Genomic DNA, 20,945 nt, shown 5'->3' on the forward strand with positions numbered 1-20,945 from the left:
GAGTGAGACTAAGAATTAGGTTTCCAAACTATCATTCTGTGAACTCCAGTAGAAAGAACATTGGGCATGGTGAAAAAATTGCCACCGATGCACTACCAGCTATAGGCCAATGTCAGCTCCTCAGCTTTTATTGTCTGTAATATTCTGAGGAGGAAGAGACAACCGTGTCATCATTGAATTGGGAATGAGTGGCTAAAGTTGGAATTTAACCTTCCTTTTCCCCTATTTTAATGCTGTGGGACTATGTTCTGGATCATAATCCCATTGTGGATATGACTTCAGCTGTCTCACCTTCAAGGAGTTTTCTTAAACCATGCAGAAAAATATATTTATTCAACAGCTTGTGCCCAGTTTTCCCATGACTCAGCTATAGTTGTTAGTGCAAAATCAATATCCCGCTATGTGCTCAGCTATCCTATGTCAAATTATAAATGCTCAGCAGCATTTGGGAGAGATGGGGGATGGAAATTCTGAGGAAAATTGAACCCATGGGTATGCAACTGTTGACAGGCAGGTGGAGAATTTCTATTTGAAGACTGAATCATCTATAACTAATTCTAGTTATTCTTTCCCGGTAGCTTTTACCTTCATATTTTTCCCCTTTGCTCCACTTGGATCTGTGGTATGGATTTAATCTGGAATTGTGTGTGAGCTACATGCTTGAGTTTATCTGTTCTACATCAGTCTTTGTGATATGTCTAATGTTAGAAAGACTCACTCAGGTCTCGTGCAGTTTGTTATTGGTTAAGGCTTAATGTCCAAAAGAACGATGTGTGCAATATCTTGGATTGTAGACATTAGTCTACCTGCCGTGAGAAAAAAGGACCAAAATTAGCTTACTCCTGATGAAAACTGGCTCACTTGCCAAGGAGATAAAAACAAGTGCTTTTCTCAACAATTGCTGTTGTCACAGGTTCACCTTTGTACATTTAGTGACCATTTTCAAATCTGACTGGGACAAAGCCCAATGGCACTGAAGAGGGCCTTTTAAACAGCCTGCCTCTGTACCTGGCAGCCCCTGGGGCTGTCTCCACACTTTTACCAGGTCAGCTGGCCGGGTTCCAGCCCACACCTCACTCCCCGCAATGAAGCTCCCATCTTTGCGGGCACTTTCTCCTGAAGTCGGCAGGCTGAGCCGGGAGTTTTCCAGACTCCCCCTATTCACCTCAAGGATGAAAATCAAGGCCATTCAGAATAGTGGATGTCTGGGAGGCAGCTAAAGCATGTAATTTAATATAATATATACAAATAATAAAGAGGATGAAGGTAAGTTTAGAATTTAATGCAGCTGAGGGGTATGAAAAGGCAGCACAATGGGATGCGGTAGAGGCTGCAATCTAAATGGAAACTTGGAAGTACTGGCTATAATCTAATCAAGACATCATATGGATTATGTATGGAATAATAGGTGCTTAGCAGTGAGCTATGGACATGAATCTCATCGTCAAACCCAGATTAGATGAGACATTCTGCAGCCTCACTTTCAAAAAAAAATATTGTTTTTAATTTTATGCATGGTCTCATTGTTTTGGATTACCTTAATGCCAGCTGTGCCTCTCGGTGACAGACATGGCATTCCCCACTCCAACGTTACCATCCCGCCATACGTCGACAGATTCCACTTACTGAACTCTGCCAGTGAAATAGCATCCAGTAGTTTGAGGTTAGCACGGTTATGGATTATGGATTATTCACTAGATCTCAATATAAACCTGACATGCTGATGTTACCTCAGCTACTTCTTCAATTCCCTAAATGGCCAGTATTTGCTGTTTAAAGAGATTATTTTAAAGGAAAATTATCTATATGAAGTTATTTTTTCTCGAGGGGAGGAGAAACTTGGTCACAAAAATAAATTGCTTTCAGGAGGACTATCCCAGTGAAGATTGTATTAGATTTTTGAAAGGGTGACTTACATTTATGACCTCAGGATGTCCCATATGACTTTACAACCAATGAAGTGTAAGCACTGTTGTAGTGTAGGATCCATAGTAATCAATTTCCACACAGCAAGTTCACACAAACAAAAATGAAATAAATTCCAGGTAATTTGTTTTTTTTAGTGTTGTCAGTCGAAAGATAACTAACAGGCAGGACACTGGAAAAACTCCACTGCACCAAATCAAACAATGCCATTGGTTTTTTTAACTACCAACTGTGTGGGCAGAGTTTGATTAGAATGTACTTTGCATTAAATAAATCTCTTTGATCTTTGTTTCACTTTTTTTAGATTTTGAATATATTCTAAAAACTAACAAGCTCCACCAAGAGGAAACCTATAACAGCTCTGAAAATGTGCTGATGTCATACAGTACGACAATGTTTTTCAAACATTTCTTCATGTTGAGCAGGTTGAAAAGCTGCCCTTGCAAATATTGACCCCCCCCCCCCCCCCCCCCCCCCCAAGAGCTACAAAGCCCAAGTACTCAGACACGATGTTCCAAAGGGAACCAATTCTATTATTGCAGAAAATACTTTTGAGTTAACAGCAACAGATGTGATAAGGGCAATTTTAACCTACTTTGATGAAAGGTCATTAACCTTAAATGTTAACTGTTCCTCTCTCAATAGGTGCTGCCTGACCTACTGAATATTTCCAGTATTTTATGTTTTTATTGTAACTTTAACCTAACTTATCTTGTGGGCAGGAGATGAGATTGGGTGGAATGCTGAATTTACATCCAAGCCAGTATTACTTATTGTAAGATGTGTATAATTTGGTAGGTCTCATAAAGAAGTCCTAAGTCTTGTATAGTTTAACAGTAAGTATTTATTAACTAGTAGTAGCTATATACATATATACAGTATAAAGTCTAAGTGCCTGCCTCCATGCTTGGCTCTGTCCAGTCCCAGGTTTCCTTCTAGACTCAAGTCTTATGTTTCTCTGCATCACACCATGGCAGTACTGTACCCAACCCCATGTTAACCCTTTCGATGCCAGACCCTTATACTACATTACTCACCATTGAATGGCAAATTGAATTGGGGTGCATAACTGGCATTGCCAATTCCAACAGTTTTCTGCCAGTTACAATTGCCCCCAGTGTGTCTAAGTCAGCAATTCAAAAACTTAACATCAAATTCATGGCTAGTTGGCATTATCACAGATCCTCTGAGGAATCCTAGTTTTGAAAAGTTACGATGCTTAGCCATTTGTTCAAAACTAGGGCAGGGCTTTTCTGCAAGCAGACTGATACCTCTAACAGCTGATCTCACTTCATTTCAGTGCCTGAATAAAGCCTTCAGCAAAGAATCTTGCAAATGCTATTGTGTAAAAAAATTTGCCAGCCAGTTCACATTGTGTTTAAATTATATGTTTTTCTTCTTGGGATGTACCAAGTATCAACTGAGGAGAAATAAACATGTTTTTCAGCAGCAATAGATAACTAGCTGATATGGTCATGAGCTGAGTTTATGCCAGGCTTCTTAATGAAAAGCCCACAGTTCTTTCTCCAACACAGCATTTTGTTCATCACGCACTAACTATTGGAAATAAGGACTGAGGTTTAGAAACTATCCTTTCACCTTTGGGATCTGGCATCAAAACTAGTTCAGAATGATGGGCTGAAAGTTTCTCTTCTGTTGTCATGGCGTCATGTGAAATGAGTTTGTAACAGTCTGAACCCAGTTCTTAGTGGTGCAGAACCACAACACAAAAATAATATGATGTGACACAACTTGGCAGCTTTGTTCAAAGAGCGCGTGAAGATTGCTGGTGTGGGGAAGTGTCAGACTTGTGCAATCGTGTGCGCTCTTTCAAGGCAGAGCAATTGGAGCAGAGCAAAGAGAACTTTGCAGTCAACCTATGGCTTATTCTGACAGGGAGTAGAAACGTATTCTATTCTCCAACACTAGCAGCCCTTACCTTAAATATTGCCAAAGTACACTTGGAAAAATAGATTTTTTTTAAAAATGTGTAATTTTTGTGCTCAACAAAGTGAGAAACTTTAGTGATATGGAATAAATGTTTCTAATTTGGGCAGCCTGTGTCAAAACCAAGCACTGCGGGTCAGATATAAGATGCCTAGAAGCGGAATACATTTTTTGCCACTCTATGCTAACAGAATGCTCTAATCATAACCTCAGGAGAGCACTTCCTACTGTGCCAGTTGAACATTTTTGCACCTTGTTCCCAAAGGACTCTCTGAGTTTAAGATTGCCCACTTACGTGCTTTCTGCTGAAGCCTCAACACCCACGAGGAATTGGATGTTAGCTGCTTGAAACTCATTTAGAAAAAATGCCTGCACAGTTACTACAGTGAATATTCATTCTATTTTTGCTGGATTCAAACTCTGTTCTCATGGTTGAAAGAAGAATACATTAATTTGTTGCATAGTATATCCTGTAATGGTGGTATTGTGGCAGTTTTGCTGCTGCAGAAGTGTTCAAAGCCCTTCCACAGTTATGACCATCTGTAACTATGGCTATATGAACATGTTCACACTCTTTAATCTCAGGGCTGAATTCTCCAAGTGTTTTGAGAGTGGAAAGTCCAGTAGGTTCAAAATAAATTGTTTGGCACTAATAATTAAACATATTATAAATCTAACCATGACATGCCCCACTATAATTCCTATAAATTTGAATCTCATAACTAAAAAGGTCTGGTTTTGGTACTCGAGTATAATATTTATCAAAAATTGCACTGACTTGGTTGTATTTTCTTCTAGTTTTCCAATAATCTCAGTCACAAAAAATATATTTTCTCTTATTTGTGCAGTAAATCTTATCCCATCCATGTAAACAGACCCTTCCCAAAGTCTTGGATGCATCCATTCTCCTTCATTGTTTGCCCAGTCTTTTGAGTGGCTACATTCTTTTGTTCTGTTAAACATTTTGGGAGACAATGCAATAGGTACAATACATATATGGGTAGAAAATCACCATTGATGACAAATTGTCCTCCAATGAGTTCAATAGCTAAGGCTGACCCATTTTAAAAATGTATGCAAATAGTAGAGTATACTATACCATCAATATCTGCACTTGGATGGTCTGTTTTCAGTATGTGTGCTGTGGTTAAGACTTAAACCTTGACAAGAAGCAAAGTCAAAGGAATTCGTAGACTCTTAGATAATGATTATGATGATATAAAATGTAGCAATGATTATAAACACATTGGTTTTGATCTTCCAGAGTTATCTAGATATTAGAACAATCTCCTCACTATTCAAGAAGAGAGGGAGAGGGAAAACAGATAACCCTGGTCTAGGTTGCCTGATATCATTAGTAGGGAAAAAAAAACTAGAATCTATTTTTAGGGATGTGGTAACAGAGTACTTAGAGAATCATAATATGAGTTGGTACAGTCAACATGCACTTATAAAAGGGGAATTGTTTGACAAATGTGTTAGTTGTTTGAAGCCGTAAGTAGAAGGGTAAAGAGAGTAAACTGGCCAGGAATATAAAAACAAATTGTAAGAGCTTTTATAAGGATATGAAAAGGAAAAGAGTAGCCAAAGTAAATGTTGGTCCCTTCAAAGCTGAGACAGGAGAAATTGTCATGGTGAATGAGGAAATAGCAGAGATGTTGAACAAATATTTTGTGTCTGTCTTCATAGTAGAAGACACAAGTTTCTCACCAAAAATATACAGTAACCTAGGGGTTAAAATGAGTGAGGAAAATAAGGAAATTAGTATCAGCAGAGAAAAAGTATTGGAGGCACTTAAGTGACTAAAACCTAACAAATCTCCAGGACCTGCTGGCCTACCATGAGGTCTAAAAGAGATAGCTGCAGAGATAATGGATGTCTTGCCTATGATCTTCCAAAATTCCTTGGATTTGGGAACAGTCCCATTAAATTGGAAGTTGGCAAATGTTACACCACTTTTCAAGAAAGGAGGGAGAGAGAAAACGGTGAACCACAGGCCAGTTAGCCTAACATCTGTTGTTGGGAAAATGCTGGAATCTATTATTAAGGAAGCCTTAATGGTACACATAGAAAAGCATAGTATAATTAGAACAAGGCAACATGGTTTTATTAAGGGGAAATCCTGTTTGACAAAGTTATTACAGTTTTTTCAGGATAAAACTAGTAGAGTAGATAAAAGGGAACCAATAGATGTCGTATACCTGCATTTCCAAATGGCATTTGATAAGGTGCCGCATGAAAGATTAATAGGCAAAATAAGGACTTATTAGTTGAAAGTAGTATTTTAGCATGGGTGGCAGATTGGTTAATGGATAGAAAGCAGAAGTGGGTATAAACGGGGCTGCTTCAAGTTAACAAGCAAGCGATTAGTGGAGTACCACAAGGATCAATGCTGGGGCCTCAGCTATTTACAATCTATATTAATGACTTAGATGAAGAGGCTGAGAGTAATGTAAAAAAGTTAGCCGATGATACCAAGCTGGGTGGGAAGGTAAGCTGTGGGGAGGACATAAAGAAACTACAAAGAGACATAGACAGGGTAAGTGAGTGGGCATCAAGTTGGCAGATGAAGTATAATGTAGGGAAGTGTGAAGTTATTCACTTTGGTCATAAGAATAGAAAAGCAAAATATTTCTTAAAGGGTGTGAAACTTGTAAATATTGATGTTCAAAGAGATTTGGATATGCATGCACAAGGAATGCAGAAAGTTAGCATGCAGGTCTGGGCCCAGGATAGACCTAATGACTGGTGCCCGTGACTTTAGAGGGGGCCCCAGGTTCATTGGCTAAGTAGCCTGTCGGTCTGGATGGTCAATGTCCAAAGCAGCCAGTCTGGCACGTAGACCATCCCAAATGACAGACTAATTGATCAATTACTGCTGGTGTTCTGAACAACATAGAACATAAAAAAAAAGGAGCAGGAGTAGGCCATTCGGCCCCTCAAGCCTGCCCTGCCATTCAATAAGATCATGGCTGATCTGCCCCAGGCCTCAACTCCTCTTTTGTGCCAGCTCCTCATATCCCCAATATTTCAAAAATCTATCTACCTCCTTGTTAAATACTTTCAGTGATGTAGTCGCCACAACTCTTGGGGTTAGAGAATTCCAGACATTCATTACCCTCTGAGAGAAGAAATTCCTTTGCACCTTTAGTTTTAAATGAGGGTCCCTTTGTTCTGTAACTATGTCCCCTAGTTCGAGATTCTCCCACTTCTCAGCATCTACCCTGTCAAGCCCCCTCAGAATTGTGTACGTTTTAATAAGATCACCCCTCATTCTTCTAAACTGTAATGAATTAAGGCCTAACCTGTTTAGCCCTTCGTGATAAGTCAACCCCTTCATCCCAGGAATCAGCCTGGTGAGTCTTTTTTGAATTGCCTCCAATGCCAGTATATCCTTTCTTAAATATGGGGACCAAAACTGTACACTTTAGTCCAGGCGCAGCCTCACCAAACCCTGTACAGTTGTAACAAGACTTCCCTATTTTTAAACTCGAATCCCCTAGCAATACAGGCCAAAATACCATTTGCCTTCTTAGTTACTTGCTGCACCTGCATGCAAACCTTTTGTGTTTCATGCACAAGAACACCTGGATCCCTCTGTGCTGCACTTTTTTGGAGTATCTCTCCATTTAAATAATAGCCTGCCTTTTGATTCTTTCTACCAAAGTGCATGACCTCACACTTTCTTACACTAAACTCCATCTGCCAAGTTTTTGCCCACTCACTCAACCTATCTATATCCCCTTGCAGATTCTTTGTGTCCAACATCAGTGATTGGCCGATTAATAGGACACGCTAGATTCCCCAGTCCCTCCTTGCCTACCTCGTGGACATCTGTTGAGACCTTGTTGTCGTCGAGTGTTGCTTCCTTCATCTTAAGCTGTCCTTCTCCAGAGCTGGCCAGAGTGCAAGGTAAGAGGTAAAGCACCTAGTGCCTTACCTCCCCCTGCCAACCCCCTCTGGCCACTACTCTTCATATTAATACAGAGTTCCATCCACCACCTCTAACCATGTGAAAAGTTCTTTCAGCTCCATCTCATCAATATCCTGAGGCAAGTTCCTGACCAATGACTGATGACTGTCTGGATATAGGACTGTTTAGTATACCCCAGTTCATTTTCACTACAACCTGGTCTGGGGCCCCGTGGTGGCACACTCTGCCATTATGTAAGTCACTGATCTGTAGTTGTTGTTTTATCTTCAGTTGGGACTTTAGTGTCAGGGTTTTGACAATGCGAGATGGAATTCCAGTGGAGACAATGCCACTAGCAGACAGATTCTTACTTGTTCCTGAAGCCCAAGAGAGCATCCTGAAATGTTCAGCCACATTGGGTTGAAGTCGGGTTGTATTTGGGGAGGCTGGAGAAAAGGTTATTTTTGCTCCAATAGAAATGGTAGGTGTTGGAAATGCTCAGCATGTCTGATGGCATCTGTGCAGAGAGAAACAGAGGTCAGTGACCCTTCATTAGAACAAATACAGATAGTGGGCCTGAGGCATTGACTCTGTTTCTCTCAATGATGATTGGTCTGCTGAGTATTTCCAGCATGTTCTGTTTATATTTCAAATTTCTAGCATCTTCAGTACTTTGCACTCCTATTATATGCTCCATGCTGGGCATTTGTAAGTGTGGTTAGTTTCAATTTAAAATGAGAAAATATATATCACTCAATGCAAAGTGTAATTTTTCTGTTAACAAAGCCCACTTCTGTGGATAGAAATAGCATATTATTGCTGGTGAATTTGTTGGTGTTAATTTATTGGAAGGTTTTGCCATTTTTAAACTTGGAAGTGAAACCAAGAATCATGCACCAATAGAATATGTCACTGTTTGTTCAAGATATTCTCATTTATACATATGATTGTTGTTTGCAGTGCTTGTGAAGTTCAAGTCTTTTGGATGTTGCTGTCTGGATGTTGCATAGGGCCAGGTTCAAAGAAGTGCAGCTGGTTGCATAATATGAACAACCAAGTTAGGTGCAATTGTTTGCCAAAGCCATGGTTGTAAAGTGTATAATACTGAAGACAGAGCTTTCAATGCACTTTATAAATAGACTACAAAAGCAAAGAGCCAAGATGTTTTGCTAAACCTATGGAACAGTTCAACCCCACTGTGACTGTAGTTCCCAATTCTGGGCACCTGAATGATGTGAGGGGATATTGAAGAGACGGCTGGGGTCGAGGTGGGGAATAAAGAGCCCAGAAAAAAGTAGAAGCACTCAGGCCAATGATTTCTTTCCCTGGCCCTGATGCAGGTGCAGCAAGCAACTAGGAAGGCAAATGGCATGTTGACCTTTATTGAAAGGGGATTGGAGTCCATAAATAAAGAAGCTTTGCTACAGTTGTACAGGGTTTTGATGAGACCACATATAGAATACTGTGTACAGTTTTGGTCTCCGAATTTAAGAAAGGAAATATTTGCATTGGAGGGGGCACAGAGAAGGTTCATTAGATTGGTCCCGAGGATGACGATAATGATGATTGTCACATGATGAGAGGTTGAGTAAATTGGGCTTATATTCTCTGGAGTTTAAAAAAATGAGAGGTGATCTAATTGAAACTTGCAAAATTCTGAGGGGGTTTGATAGGGTAGACTCTGAAAGATTGTTTCAACCAGTTGGGGAGCCTAAAACCCAGGGGCACAATCTCAGGATAAGAAGCCAATAATTTAGGACTGATTTGAGGAGAAATTTCTTCACTCAAAGGGTTGTGAATCTTTGGAATTCTCTACCCCAGAGGATTGTGCATGCTCCATTGTTGAATATATTTAAGGCTGGGATAGACAGGTTTTTTGGTCTCAAGGGAATTGGTAGATATGGGCCAGGATGTTACAGCACCTCCCACCCTGGAACTGAATGAAGATTTAAATGGCTCACCATTTAAATGAGAAAATTGAGTTGAAGCCCAAGTTCAGCCATGATCATATTGAATGGCAGAGCAGGCTCGATGGGCCATATGATCTATTCCTGCACCTATTTCTTGTGTTTTTGTGAGAGGATGTTTTGAGATGCAGTGAATAGCATCCCTGCCTCTGAGCCAGAAGCTCCAGGTTCAAATCCCCCTCTAGGACTAGATGACTAAGGAAGATGCATTCATAATGCAGCCAAACAGGTTGAGTATCAACTTGTAAATTTTTCCAACATATGTAAAATGGCTGGACGTCAACCATACAATGGAAAGATATTGGAACCTTAACGATCACCATCTATAGTTCCAGGCTACAACATGCATGTAAAATTGTATGTTGCCATAGCAACTGGACTCATTGGGAGAGCTGGTTGACTCAATTGGCTGGATGGCTGGTATAGATTAGATTGGTGTCAAAACATGGGGTGGATTGACCTGGGACCTGCCTCCTTGCCCTACCTGTGGCAGAGATCATTGGGTCAGTCCTGCTTTTGGGCAGAGAACTCAAGAAAAAGAAGAACTAGAAGGATAGATAAAGGGGAACCAGTGGATGTGGTGCGTTTGGATTTTTCAAAAAGCATTTGTTAAGGTGTCACACAGAGGTTATTACATGCGATTGTGGGATAAGGAGTAATATATTAGAATGGATTGAGGATTGGTTAATGGACATTGACATGGTCATTTTCAGGTTGGTGGACTGTAACTAGCAGGGATACCGCAAGGATCAGTGCCTGGACCTCAGCATTTTACAACCTATATCAATTACTTAAAAGAGGGGATTGAGTGCTGATGATATAAAGTTAGGTGAGAAAGTAAACTGTGAGGCGGACACTCAGAGGCTGCAAAGGGGTATTGTTAGGTTGAGTGAGTGGGCAAGAAAAAGCAGATAGAATACAATGTGGGGAAATCTGAACTTATCCACTTTGGAAGGAATATGTTTAAATGACGAGAAACTGGGAAATGTTGGCATTCAGAGGAACTTAGGTGTCCATGTACATGAATCACTTAAGACTTACTTGACATGCAGGTATAGCAAGCAATTATGAAAGCAAATTTTAGATAATCCTTTATTCCAAAGGGATTAGAGTATAAGAGTGAAGAAGTCTTACTGTAATTGTATTAAGGCCTTGGTGAAGCCTTGGTTGGAGTACTGTATACAATTTTGGCCTCCTTACATAAGGAAGGATATACTAACCTTGAAGGGAGTACAATTAAGGTTTAGTAGACTAATTCCTGGGATGAGAGGATTGTCCTATGAAGAGAGATTGAGTAGACTGGGACTATATTCCCTGGAATTTACAAGAATGAGAGGTGATCTAATCGAAATATATAAAACTCTTAAACCTTGTGATAGCATAGATGCTGGGAGGCTTCTCCCCCTGGCTGGGGAGTCTTGAACCAGGGGCCAGAGTCTCAGAATAAGGGGTTGGCCATTTTGGACTGAATGAGGAGAAATTTCTTCACTCAGACAGTTGTGCATCTTTGGTATTCTCTACCCCAGAGAGCTGTGAATGCTTAGTCGTTGAACATATTCAAGACAGAGATCAATAGGTTTTTGGTACTAAGGAAATTAAGAGATACAAGGAGAGTGCAGGAAAGTGGAATTGAGGTAGAAGATCAGCCATGATCGAATAGCTGAGCAGATGTGAATATCTGAATGGCCTATGCCTAATCTTATTTACGTTCTTGAGTATTCATGATTCAAATTTGACCTACAGACAAACTTGGTTTGCTGCAGTTCGTCCGTCAATTCTGACCCAATTGAAAACATCCTTTTCACAAAAGGTTTTAATGAATGTGAGGTGCTGTCCAATCTCAAGTGAGACAATCATGGTTCATAGTTGTGAAATTTGGCTGAGCTACCCAAAGATATAACTTTGTTCATTATTTTGACCTTGTGATTGAATATGATGATTGGGTGCTGTAGTGGAGAATTAAGGATAGCCTGTTTGGATAGCAGCATATACCCATCAATGATACATTCAAATTATCATAGAAGATTTCTCCTTCCTTGAAGAAAGTCCTCACATTTTAAAATGGTAACATGAAGACAAAATTGCCAATAATTCTTGGTGCAATGAGTTGCAGATCTCAATCTTTCCAGCCACTTTGGGGTCTGACTTAATGAATAGAGGAGTTGTTTAAAATCAGATTTAAACTGGTAAAGAAGACTTGTTCTTCTTGGATGATATACTGCTGTCCTTATGAGCCAGATGTTATCAACAGGAAGATGTAATTAAGAACCACCGAAATAAAAGCAAAAAGCTGCGGATGCTGGAGATCTGAAATAAGAACAGAAAGCACTGAAAAAACTCAGCAGGCCTGATAGAATCTGTGAAGAGAGAATCCCCGAGTTTCCGAAGAAAAGTCAAATTGGACTCGGAACATTAACTCTGTTTTTTTTGCTGTACAGATGCTGCTAGACATGCTGAGTTTTTCCAGCACTTTCTGTTTTTATTTAAGAACCAATTAAATTTACCGAACAACAGCTAGAACCAAACATAAAGTCAACAATAGCCTGACTCTGACATGTTTTGTTGGTCATCCAGTGGTTCAAAGCAAAGGTTCAATAAGCTTTTGTTGTTAGCCAATTTTGAAGACCCCAGAGACAATGAACCATACGTTGATCTCTGCAAGTTTGTTTGAGTCCAAGACGGAGTCCTGAGAGGGTGAATCCTGACTTACACTTCAACAGAGTGTGCAACTGTGGTTAAAGCCATAAAACCCATGGTTCTAAATTTAAGTATACTTTTTCTTTAATACATTTCTAAAACATACTGTCCAAAGAGTCATGGTTTGCTTTAACTGATTAATTCTAGTTTGAAAACAAATAGATTTATTAAGTCACTTACAAATTACTGGCAAGTTGTAGTGGCTGGAACTAAATTAACAACAAATGAACTTACATCCCCTCACTGGTAAACCCCTCTCCCCCCAACCCCCATCTAACTCCACTTATTTGTGATCAGGGATCCAGTGTTGGTACCTAGTAAGGCCTCAGAGTGTTACCAACAGGAGTTAACACTTCCAGTGGTACTGCGGCAATGGAGAGCTGCCACCCTTTGATTGACTGGCAATTCTTGGAGGCAAGCTTTCTGCCCTCTTGCATCCTTGATGCCTTTCAGCAGTGTTGGGATTCTTACAGTTCCACATGCTATAAGATTGTTCTTAATGGCAACCTTGTAAATAGAACCCAAGCAGTTTGCTCACCATGCAAGCTTGATGTTGCAATATGGTGCATCAAAGACATCCTGCAGGATAATGGCTACCCTAAACAGATAACTTCATGCTGTATATCATGCAAACTCATGAAAGGGCCTATGGCCGTCACTTTCGGCCCTTAAAAGTGTCCAGCCTATCTCAGAATACCCTGAAAGGGCAAAGTATCTCAAAGATTTGAGCAACAGGTGAAGCTAAATGTTTCACGCTGTTACTATGCAGTAGCAGCACAAGTGGTATTCACCACTAACAGGATGCTGCCATCAAGCCAAAAAGACGTTCTGGCTATCGCAAAAATGAGTAACGTGGCAAATGAATTTCAGTGCCAGTATCATGCTAAATATGTAGGCCGTACCTCCAAAAGACTGGCAGATCACATCAAACAGCATGTCCTAGCTGCTATTCACAATGGACAAGGTATAGTCCATATGCAACCAGCCTATGCTTACAAAACTCCAAACACAGTGTTCAAGATTTGATGCGATTCCATGATTGGACAACACTTGCTAAATAATCCTCAGTGTGCTAACAATTATGCTGGCAACCAATTTAAGATTATCAGTCGGGCTTGCAGTGTGGCACTTTTGCATGTACTGGGAGCTATGTATGTTAATACATGTGGCCCTGTTCTTTGCAGACAGAAAGAACATGAACACACATGCCCGTTTCAGCTAAACAAAATAAGCAACAGCCATTCACTGACTCATTCCTCAGGGCAATGCCTTGACCAATCAGGGTCAAGCTAATTGGTTTAAATTTTAAACAGTTCTTGGCAGTTAACTGTCAGTCACTATCACTGGTGCATTCTCCATGTCAACATCTCTACCAATCAGAGTCCACATGCCAATCAATCAGCAATCTCTTCACATGCAGTGTAAATTGTTGTTTTCCCCTTATATTGGTATTCTTGGGAAGTGTCATGATGAGTGCAAAACAAAACGTTTTGACATGTCTCTTTTTTCAGCAATACTCAAGTCCCTACTGCCAAATGACAATAGAGGTTGTTGCCCTTGCCAGCTGTGTTATATATGTGGGTTGTTGATTGATGAGGAACTGCAGATGAAAAGTAATACCTGAAGTTTTATCAAATGTAGAATGCAATTGATAACAAGTTTCCCCTCCAGTTTGCAAATTAGTACAATAATGTTTGTATGACATAAAAAATACTCCTGTGCTCATGAGATTAAGGCAGTGAGTTTCTGAGCCATCGAACAAAGAAAGCACCACTCTATGCCTTGTTAGGCATTAATTGTGTCAGTCAGGACGATAGGGTTGGTGTCAGCGGTCATGAGTCAGGGAGGAGAAAAAAATGGGAGCATTTTCAGCTCCAGATCCCAATCTTGCAACACATGCTGGTCAGGATGAGATCAGGTTTAGCAGACGGTCTTTGCAATCAAATAGCCTGTTGGCACTATTTAGGCTCACATATGAAGACTGGCCATTTAAATCCATGCGTTGGAGGGTAGCAGGCACCCTTGTACCCATACTCCAGCAAGGAGTTAACAGTTTCAATGGGCTGAAGGACAGAGAGGAAATTGTAATCAGATCCATTAACTTTAATTGGAGTGGTTGCAGGAGCATTATGAATCCACTCTAAATTGTTACCTATTGGCAGAAATGGTCGCACACAATAATCCAAGCATGTAAACTGTAATGTTCCGTTGAAAGTTTGTGCATTATAAGCGTGATGGATTTCACGGAGCAAATTCTGTCGAGTTGGTTCCCGGTGGAAGGACTAGTCTCCTTTGACAATATTTAATTATTTGGTATGCAATTACTCATTTTACATACTTTAGTTCCCAAAGCAGTTAGCCTTGACAGACTATTACGTGTCTGTTTTTTACATACACATGATATGCACAGCTGCAATGGACGCATTACTTCAAATGTTCCCCATCTTATTAGTGAAAAAAACCACAGAAGACACCTAGTACACAGAGGATGAAAACGTAATTGATGCATGACGATCCCAACTGCCCCTGTAACTGCGGGAAAAACAAATACAAGTTTTCCATTTTCTAAGGGGTCTGGCTGGAATTTTACGGCCCTGCCATGGGCGAGGCAGCGCCCCAGCCAGAAGTCTGTTGACTTGCGGTAGGACTGGACGATCGCAGTGGCGGGCGGATGTGGAAAATCCTGCTACAATCAGAATGATCCCTGATGGACCAGGGTTTACCAAAATTATAGTAGGTGGTTTTTTTTCCTTGAAATTGAGCCTAGTTAAAAACTCTTTTAACTGTGCATTTCTGCTCTTTAGAGGACTTCTAACTTAATTTCAACAAACTGTTCAATGGCATATTGCTAGACAAAATCCTTTACCAAATATTTTTAAGCATGTGCTGCCTTGTCAAGAAAATAAATACCTCAGAGCGTTGCTGCATTTTTGTCACTTGAGTAGTACAATTAACCATTTTATTATGTGAAACATGGTTACATTGTGGTCTATGGCTTTCATATTAAACACATTTTCAAATGTACTTGGCTCAATTGTGAAATGCACTGCTCTATGTAGTGCTGGTGAAGATCAACAAGTTCACAATTCAAGGAAATCAAATTCCCTGGCTGACTTTTCCTTGTCTAAACAAGAAATGTAGAGAGAAAGTCTTTTCTTCCCACTGCTCTGAACAAGCTGATCACAGCCTAAGTTTTAGTAGAAACAATACATTCCTTTTAGCATCCCTGACTGATGCAAAAAAAAGTCTACCTGCTCTTCATTCCTTTCAAAAAAGAAAATGGAAAATGCACCTATGCACCACATGGTTGGGACAGGATTGGATTCATCAATATTTCTGTGTGAGTTTGACTTGACCTTTTCACCTGAGTCAGAAGGACATAAGTTCAATTGTTTCTCCAATACTAAAGCATATAATCGAGGCTGATACTTCAGTGTAGTGCTGACAGGAGTTCTGCGATCTTGGAGGCGTCATCTTTTTTAATCATGTGCCATAGATGATCTTGTTGTACTATTAAATTAGGAAAGTTCTCTTGATGTGTTGGCCAACATTCATCTCTGAGGCATCATAACCAAAAACAAATAAAAACAGAAAGTGCTAGTAAAATTCAGCAGGTCTGGCAGGATCTATGTGAGAGAGACAGAGTTAATGTTTTGAGTCCAATATGATTCTTCTTTGGAACAAAGCCAAAAAAAAGATAAACTAATTATTTACCTCATTTCTGTTTATGGGACCTTGCTATGTGTAAGTTGTCTAACATATTGGTCTACTACATAATAAACATGACTATACTTCTAAGTAATTCATTGGTTGTTAAGTACTTCGAGATTATCTTGAGGATGTGAAGGATGCTATATAAATGTAAATTATTTGTTTATGTTACCTTTTGTACGTTCATTGTGTGAAGAATAGCACAAGTTACTGAGGTACTGCTGGCTCCTCTGAAATTTCACAGAATGCTGCATAACATAATTTGTATCATTTATTGCACTGTCATAATGCATATACTGGCTGCAGTGATTCGAAATGTCATATTTAAAAGAACCATTGGAAAAAGGGAGACTGGCATTAAAAAAATCTGTTTAACCAAATATTGAAGTATTAGTGTCCACCAGACTCAGGATTTCTATGTTACAAGACATTGTTCAGTTGGAAAGTGAGTGACTCAGCCTTCTCTGAGGTACCTGTTATCACCATGTTGCAGTGTACCTATGTAAACTCACTGACTGATTCTTCCAGCGCACACCCCTCATTCTTTGCAAGGGGGTGTATTTATTCCTAATATACTGAGCAAATGTCAAAGAATTTCATGTGAACTTTATCACTGAGTGAATAAGAATAAAGCATGACACCCCCCCCCCCCCCTCCCCCCCACTTCGTCCCACCCACCCTCCGCCCCCACAACTGATGGATAAGTTGCTGTTTTGGAAATGTGTCACAAGTACAACCACTTTGAGGATTGACTGTGGGGTGTGTGTAGCATGTCCGTACATAGGATTAAATCTTAATCATTATTGTGTTTGAATACTCATTCAATGTTTGGTAGGCTGGTCTTGATGCCATTAAGAAACATTTCTCTCTGGGCAGTGCGGTTCAGTGAATCAGATACTGGGCTATCATTTGCAGAGCTAGAGATGGGCTCCTGGGGTGAAAGTCTGTCATGTAGACTGACTAAGGCTCCTGAGTATGTGCTAATGCAGGTTGACGTCAAAGCAACAAACTGCTCCTAATTGGTATTCTTGTGCAAGAATGAGCAAATGATCATATTGATGAATTAGGAGATTGTACCTTTAAAGGTTAGAATAGATCAGAACGTGTTTTATTCTAAGTCTAGTCAAGCATGTTTGATGCCTGATATTGACTGTCCAAAATCTATTATTTCCTCGTATTAACTCGCACATTGTGAGAAGTTAGGGGCAAAGCAATCTGTGTTTAATCATATGAAGATAGATCGGGTGTGGAATTTGGTGCTTTTTCCCCAAAATATTGGTAGTGTTTGTTGATAAAGGAAATGTATGTCTGTCACTCTTCTGTGTGTTTTTTTAAATTTTGATTTAATTACGTTTTGCTTTCTTGTGTGTGAAATGGAAAGTGCATTCAAGCATGTTCATCTTTGTAGGAAATTGGTGGTAACAAATGCCACAATTGCTTATATTGCACGCCTTAGTTATTGTGAATATTGAATAAATAATTTAATTTTGCTGCAGTTCAGCCATGATGTTTGATACGCTTTAATACTTCATATTGTTCCTGAAATCAAAAGCTGAATTTTTAGCAGGACCTGTAGGTCTTGTAATCCTGACTCCATGCTGTCTGCCTGTGTGTCTATGTTTTCAGTTCATCATCGGATGAAACAATGCTTTCCTGTACATTTCTGTGTGATTTTACTGGTATCTTTTCTCCATGCCCCCACAAGACTGAAAACAGCCCAAAGTAAGTATTGAAACAATCGAAATGTTCTGATATTTGCCAAAGAGTACAAAATTCTAATAGTTTGTGTTGGTTGTCCATCACCCTGATGCTTGCTGGCCTGACTCCATGCCTCAAATTTTAAATTCCTATCCTTGTGTTCAAATCCCTCTCCTATCTCTTTAAGCACCCCTACAATCCGCGGAACTTTGCATTCTGGCCACTTGCGCATCCCTGGGCAGAATTTAACACCCTCCCCCATTGCGAGTTGGGTGCCGAGAGGCATTTAATCAGTCAGGAAGGGAGGGTAGGTGGGGATCCTGCTACCTTCTTGCTCCATCCCAATTAAGTCATGACAGGAAGGCCCTTGCACAGCTGTTGGATCCTGGTCACTATTTTATTGGGCTAATGGATCTGGGTTGCACGCTTGTTTCGGGATGGCCGTGATGGTACCATAGAGTAGATCAGCAGACAGTTCTTATGTAGAACACATTCCATTTATTTTTAAAGGAACCGAGCAGCTACACTTGTGTGCTTACAACTCAAACCCTGTCTCTACATTACAGACTGTAACTCTAGACTACTCCTACTGATTACTGAGGTAGCCCGTGCTACTCTGCTATTGGATACTAAGATCATGTGATCTTCCATTGTAACATTCTTCTTAAAGGTGTATTGCACATCAGATTACCACAATGGCTTTCCCGCCCTGCTGCCAAATGAGGCCCTTAACTGGGCAATTAATGCCCACTTAAGGGCCACATCCCACCACCACTGGTGTTCATCCAGGAGAAGTCCCTCGTTCAAAGGCTTTCAGTGCCTGATCGAGGGATCAGGCATTGGAAAAGGGTGGACCCTGCTAAGAGGCGCTCCCCTGTCCTTCCTGCTAAAATTCTCCCCTTCCCTTGCTCATTTTACCCTGCACTCCTCTCACCTCATGATTCCCTTCATGCCACCACTCACCTGTGGTCTGTGATCCAGTCATGATATGAGGCCTCAGTTGGGTGCATACCAGCACCTGTCACCTCCTCCCCAGCGGCGCTGCTTTTCAATGAGGTGCTGGCCTTTGATGGTCTGTCGCTCTTGGTGAGTGAGATTTCTGAAGGCCTGCCACTGTCTGGTTAAGTGCCTGAGTGGCACTTATTTGGCAGGCCTTCCCTAAAAGAGGCAAAGTGGGGCTCTCGCTGGCTCTCCTGTGGATAAGACGCCGGTTGCCTCCATTAAATACCACACCACACCTTCCCTCGTCACACCATTGGCAGCTGTGCCTTCAGTTGTTGGGGTTCAAAGCTCTAGAATTCTCTTGCTGAACCACTCTGCCTCTCACCTCCTCTTTCAGTCCCCCTCTCCTCTCTCTCCTAGTCTCCTTCTTCCGCTCCGGCAGTCTCCTCCCTCTTCCCCAATCTCCTTATTCCTACCACACCTCTCCTCTCTTTTAAGACATACTTTAAAATTGACCTCTTTGTCTATGTTTTTGTTCACCTGCCATAATGTCCCCTTCCTTGGCTCTGTGAGACCTTTTTTTTTGGTCTGGTTATGCTACTCTGAATTATCTTGGGATGTTTCACTACTATAAAAGTACGATACAAATGCAGGCTGTTGTTGGTTTAGACAGTCACACCTCATCAACTAACAACTGTCACTTTCATAGTTAGCTTTTGATTTGGAAAGCCCGTAATCTCCGAGCTTCAGGGCAGTGTAACTGGGGGATACCCAAAGATGTACAGGGGAACACCCCCCACGCCCCCCAACCTCCCCACCTCCCCACCACCCCGGGAGTTCCTAGGTAAGGATTGCACAGCAATTGCCCAGGAAGTTCAAACTCCCTTTGGGCAATTGCCCTGCACTGGGAACCATCTGGAGATGTAGTTCAAATCGCGGACTTCAGATGGTTCCAACAGTCACACTGCAACAGTTACCCAGGAAAAGTTAGAAGAATTAAAATCATTCTAGCTTCTGGGTAGCACTGATCCACCTTGAACCTCCACAGGCCTCCCCCCAAGACCCCCCCAAAACTGCCCATGGGACACCCTCCACCACCGCTAACCCCCCCATGGGACTCACCCCACACTTCCACTACCTCCCGACCCAACACTATACCCCGACTACTTCTCAAAGTGCCCAAGGGGCACCCACCACCACCCCCCAAATCCTCACCCTGACTCGCCCTGCCCCATCACTAACCCCACCACTAATGTCCCCCCCACCGACTTCTTTTTGACCCCCTACGGGATTCCCCCATTCCCAACCTCCCACGGGACTCCCACACATCCCCCCACTACCACTCCCAAACGACAGTCCCCCCAGGCCACACAGGACTACCCCAACCCCCTACTACCCACCCACCCCCAAGTCCCAACCCTCACCCCCCACACCTCCCAGCCCCTATCCGACCTGACCCGACACCCCCACTCCAGGCCCAGCCTGACCCGACACCACCTCCCAACTAGGCCTGACTCATCCCAATACCCACCCATCCACACCAGCCCCACCAGGCGTGACTCCCCCACCTCAGCCCAGCACAGTCCCTGCAACCATGGACCGACCAGAGCCCCCCCACACCCACCTCCCCAAATCCTACCCACTTACCTGATACACTTGCCTTCTTCCTGGTTTGTCAAAGTCATCGAACCTTAAAACTTACCTGGTTTACTGCAGCTACTGCCATAAAAAACAGGCATGGCTCTCTTGCCTTCGACTTTCCTGGACTCAAGAACCCACTGTGCTGAAGTAATCTTGCCCAGCCTGAGTCAGTAGGTTGGGCGAGATAGGAGTGGCTTCATTTTGAGGTAAGAAACTAGGAGCAGAATGGTAATCTGACTTAATTGCCACTCCACCAGAAGTTATGGGCCATTGCGTTTGAAGTAGCCCAATTTAATCTCCATGGAAACCGTATCTTGCCTAATGAACTTGATTTTCAACCTGGGGTTGGGAACCCATTGCCCAGGTAATTGTCAGGTCCTGATCCCACAATGCTATCTTCAAATATAAATGCCCCAAATGGGCCAGATGACATCGAACGCTTCCAGGAGGTGGGAGCTGCCTGCAGAGAACTGAGCATCAAACATATGAATTAGGAGCAGGAG

The sequence above is a fragment of the Carcharodon carcharias genome, chromosome 8 (assembly GCF_017639515.1).
Source record: "Carcharodon carcharias isolate sCarCar2 chromosome 8, sCarCar2.pri, whole genome shotgun sequence".
Classification (NCBI taxonomy): Eukaryota; Metazoa; Chordata; class Chondrichthyes; order Lamniformes; family Lamnidae; genus Carcharodon; species Carcharodon carcharias.